Below are 5,250 nucleotides of genomic sequence, written 5' to 3'. Positions count from 1 at the left end.
ATTGCACCATTCTAAAGGAAAAATGAAACACTTAGAAATAATATTAAGTGTATAAAGCAGACCCAGAGAAACTTACTTTGCATGACTTTCCTCACTTGTGGTAGATAGGAGTGTCTCTAAATGTAAAAGTAAACACATTGGATGGTATGCAAGGAGGTACAAATGAATTAGCTGAAGTGTCAGAGTCCATGGAGAGTGAAAATACTATAATTCTCTTAAAAGGCTAAGTGAAAACCAACAAAATGAATACCAGTAAATGTGTAGTGAAAGAGAGGATAGTGGTGGGCAATGTGAGAGGGGTAGGAAATTGAAGGGGAAATGGATAGAATACAGGCAAGAATCCATTGTATGCTTCCCAGAATTGAAATGTACAAAGCACGGGGTAGTTTGAAATGAGGTTGAAGACGTTGAATTGGTGACACAATTCCAGGTGCATTGTATACCTAAACTGCTTTGTTAAATGGCAAGAAATTCCATAATATAATATTGAGATACATAAGGATTGGATGAGAGTGTTGAAAGGGGTGACACTGATCAAGATGCACTGTATCCATATACTGTTTCAGTGAATAGCAACAGCTTTGTACAACTAAAGAAAATAAAAATATTCAAAAAATTAATTATGAGGTTCAGGAGCCTGGGAAACTGATAGGAGTCTATGGCGGTAGAAAAGATGACTAGGAGAAGATGGCGGAGGAGAAGCTGGAATCTGAACAAGCTCTCGCATAGAAAGCAGTTTTAGAGTTCCAGTGAACAGTCCTAAGCCAGAGAATCACACCAAGTGTGCCATCACAGGACAGAGAGTTAGACAAGAGAGGGGAAGCCAAGGAAACACATCAGCTGCCGCTGCGGAGGCAGGGTCAAGGCGGTGACGACCGCAGCAAGGTCGTACCTGAGACACAGAGAGTCCGGGACGAAGGAGCCAGACGCAGCGGACGAGCGGATTCTAATCAACACCAACAAGAACCGACAAGGAGCAGACAGACATCTTCATCCTGCTGTTTGCAGACCAGAGACGACCCAGGATCCAAGACTCGGCGTGAGTACAAGCCCGACATCCTCACTCCTTCTCAGGGAGCAGAGGAGGGAAGGCCACCCCTCCCCCCCCCAGCACCGGTGATCTCCATCTTGGATACCGACAAAGCTCGGAAGAGCTGCTAGCTCCAGCTCAGGCCTTGGAATAAAACGAGTCATTTAGCAGGTCACAAGAACTTAACGGCGAAGTGACCTGCCAGACTCAGCACCATCCAGAGAAAAGTCACCCAGCTCAGGCACCAGCCATTGGAGCGCCTTGCCTCACTGGGTAACCAGAGCCAGAGGCTGCCCCTCCCTCTAGCAGCCACCACAATCAATTGAGAAACAGAAACCCTGAGAATGGCTCCAGGCTGGGCGCTGTGAGCTTTATCACAAAATAGCCCCAGGGAAAAGCTACTGTTTGTTGAAAGGCCTCAACTCTACCCAGAACCTAGCCTCATCACCGCATCCCCCTCTTTTGTGATTCTCAAAGCAGATCACCCTCCCAGAAAACTAACCTGGGAGGTGGATCTCAAAATCTTGGGTAAAGCAGAGCATTTTTCTGCCTCTTCCAACCAACCGACTTAAGAAACCAATCAAGCCACAGGACCTCAAGCTGACCAGAGACTCCAACAAGAGATTGGTTACAGACAAAAGGGAGATACAGGATTCTTCCCAATCCTACCCCCCCAAAAAAAATCAAAAGACTTTTTTCTTTTTTTTTTTCTTCCTCTTCTTTTCTTTTTTTTGCTTGTTTTTGTTTTTTGTTACATTTTTTTCCCTTCTAAAACTTTTATTAATCTTTAATTTTTGCCTTTTCTGAAAAAATAATTGTTTTCCAGTAACTTTTTTTTTTCTCATCTCATAATTTTTATTTTAGGAATATGTAAATGAGCGTTTTCCTTTCTTTTCTTGTCTTCTTTCTCTTTTTCTTTATTTCTTAATTATCTTTTTGTTTTTTGTCTAGCTCTACTGAACTTCTGATCTTTTTTTCTCCCTTTCCCATCCTTAAAGTTTTTCACATCTCCTCTATGTCGCTCCCCTTCTCTGAATATATTCACATTCCTCTCTAAATAGACAGTCTTTTAACCTCTATAATAACATTAATTTTTACGTTTCTATTTTTTTTCTGGTCTCTCTTCATTCCCCTTTCCGTCTCTTCTTTTTCTCTCTCTCTGTACTTGCATCCTACCCAACACATTTCCTGCATTTTGATTAGGACATAGTTAACTCTCCCTGTGCCTCCCCACACCAATCTATTCCTATTTTTTACCCACATCTCTCCCTAATCCTAATAATTTCTGGTTTTCCAAATTCTTTTCTGCGGTTCGAAGTCCTTTAACATATAGTTGTTTGATGTTGAATAGATGTATCTGTTGAACTAGATTGTATCTGTAGACTATTGACTGTACAACCCAAACTTTGGTTGATGGTTGCCTTAAGATAGAGTTCTAGCACAAAACTGGTGCAATCTTGATCTCAAATGGGCCGAGTAAGCCAGAAAAACACAAGAAAAATGGCAAATTCGGGTATCTCAATTCCCAATCTTGATAATAGGGATTAGAGCACATAAAGAATAATCCAGAGGAGAGTTCCCAAATAGCTCTACAAACACTACTAGCAAACATGATAAATGAGAAGTTTGACAATGTACAAAGGACTCTGTATGAGCGTGATAGGGAGAGAGAGGAGGCATCCCAGAAGTTTATACAGGAATATCATAAGCGTGAGGAAGCTACTCAAAAACTGATAAAGGATTTGCTTGAACAACTTGAGAATTCTCAAAGAGAAAGGGAGGAATGGCATGAGCAGGCAGAGAACACTCAAAGAGAACTGCAGGAATCCCACGAACGGGAAGAAAGAGAACTGCAGGAATCCCACAGACGGGAGGAAGCTAATCAAAGAGTAATTAAGGAATTGAGAGACTAGGTAGAGAATAAACAAAGATCACTAAAGGCATTCATGGAATCCATTAACAAAGAGCTGAAGGAAGTCAGGGAGACCACAAAGGGAATGCTGAATGGAAAACAACAGAAGGAATGGGAATCCAAAGAAACCATAACAAATCAACTAAGTGATTTGAGAACAAACACTGAACACCAAATTAAGGAAGTAAAGAAATTCATACAAGACCTAAAACAGAGCTTCAACAAAGAACTTGAAGCCATCAAAGCTGAACAATTAGAAGGAAAAGAGATAAAAAACAAAGTAGAGAGTCTTGACAGCAGGTTAGACCATGTAGAAGATCGAATCTCAGGGATTGAAGACAGCCTAGATATTACAGAGAAAGAACATACAACCATCCAAGACAAGTCCAAGAAATATGATAGGTCTAACCAACACCTGGAAGACACCATCAGAAGGCCCAATCTAAGGATAATGGGTGTAGAGGAGCACCTAGAAACAGAAGTTAATGGTCTAGGAAATTTGTTTAACAGGATCCTAGCAGAGAACTTCCCAAACTTACAAAAAGATAGGCCTATACATATACAAGAAGCTTTTAAAACCCCAAATAGATCAGACCAGAATAGGATATCCCACCGTCACATTATAATCCACACAGGATCAACCCAGACCAAGGAAAAGATCCTTAAAGCTGTCAAGGAGAAAAGGGTAATCACCTATAAAGGGAAACCAATTAGAATTACCTCAGATTTCTCAGCAGAGACAATCAAAGCAAGAAGAGCCTGGAATTACGTAAGCCATGCCCTAAAAACAAACAACTATCAACCAAGAATACTGTACCCAGCTAAACTCTCCTTCATAACTGAAGGCCAAATAAAAACCTTCCATAGCAAAGAAAAATTGAAACAATACATCTCCACCAAACCAGCCCTACAAAAGATTCTTAAAGATGTCCTACACATAGAAAACCAACAAGACCGCAACAAAGGCCAAGAAACTGCACCCAAACTGAGAATCCAAGAACCTTAGGAAGAACCCAGTTTTCGCAGCCCCCAAGAAGGTGGATAACATGGCAGGAACTCCCAAATACCTTCAGTCCTATCTCTTAACGTTAACGCACTGAACTCTCCAATTAAGCGACATAGATTGTCTAGTTGGATTAAAAAACAAGACCCTTCTATCGGCTGCCTGCAGGAGTCACATCTTGCCCGTAAAAACAAACACATTTTCAATGTTAAAGGCTGGAACAAAATCTACCAAGCAAACGGCCCTCATAAACAGGCGGGAGTTGCAATCCTAATATCAGATAAAATAGACTTCAAATTAAAATTTGTGAAAAGAGATAAAACCAAAATCAGAGTATGCTAATTTCGCTGATAAAACACATAAGAAAATTGTTACAATTAATATAACATAAAGACTAATATTAATAGCATTATAATTACTAGTATTCACATTATATAATATATTGACATCTCTTGGTTACTTAAATTTTTAGAATATTTATAACTAAATGTAAATTGTTTGCAAATAATTATTTGATGATGGATGTAAAATGAGAAAAATATTTGCATACATTTTTACTACAGATGCAAACAGATTCACCTGGTTATTTCTGAACCGTCATTTGTTGGTTTCATTCATGCATTGGGAACATGCAGAGAAATGAAAATTGCAAACTTGCATGTACTAAAGGGTTAATTACAAGTTTATGTTGGGCTAAATAGCACATTTTATGAATTAAATTGTTTTTGTCCCTTCCTTCCTCCCTCCCTTCCTTCATTTCTTTGTGCCTTAATTCCTTAATTCCTTCCTTTTTTCCTTCCTTCCTTCTTTTCTTCTTTCCTTCCTCCCTCCTTCCCTTCATCCCTACTCCTCTCTCTCTTTCTCTCTTCCTTCCTTTCTTTCCTTCTTTCTTTCATTCTTTTTCTTCCTTTCTTCCTTTCTTTCTTTTACTCAGACTATCTCTTATGGCTATAGAAAAAATACCAACTCTTATACTCCAAGATATTATGAGTAATTATAAATATACTATATTAACATTAATTTTAATAACCTAAGTTATATCTTAAGACAAATGATAATAAAAACAACTTCACAAAATTTCAGGATATGTAACAAATATTACTTTCCATGATGTTGTTTATTTCTTTAAACTAAAATAACAATTTATACATAATATTGTATGTGTGTTGTTCTTGTGATTTGAACTCCGGACCTATCCCTTGATTTTTTACTTAGTATGGACATTGCTCTAACATTTGAGCCACAACTCCACTTCTGGCTTTGTGTGTGTGTGCATGTGTTCTGATGTGTATGTGATTAATTGAG

The sequence above is a fragment of the Dipodomys merriami genome, unplaced genomic scaffold (assembly GCF_024711535.1).
Source record: "Dipodomys merriami isolate MVZ:Mamm:240054 unplaced genomic scaffold, mDipMer1.0.p SCAF_186, whole genome shotgun sequence".
Lineage (NCBI taxonomy): Eukaryota > Metazoa > Chordata > Mammalia > Rodentia > Heteromyidae > Dipodomys > Dipodomys merriami.
The sequence above is the reverse complement of the archived record's forward strand: the minus strand, read 5'-3'. Positions refer to the sequence as shown.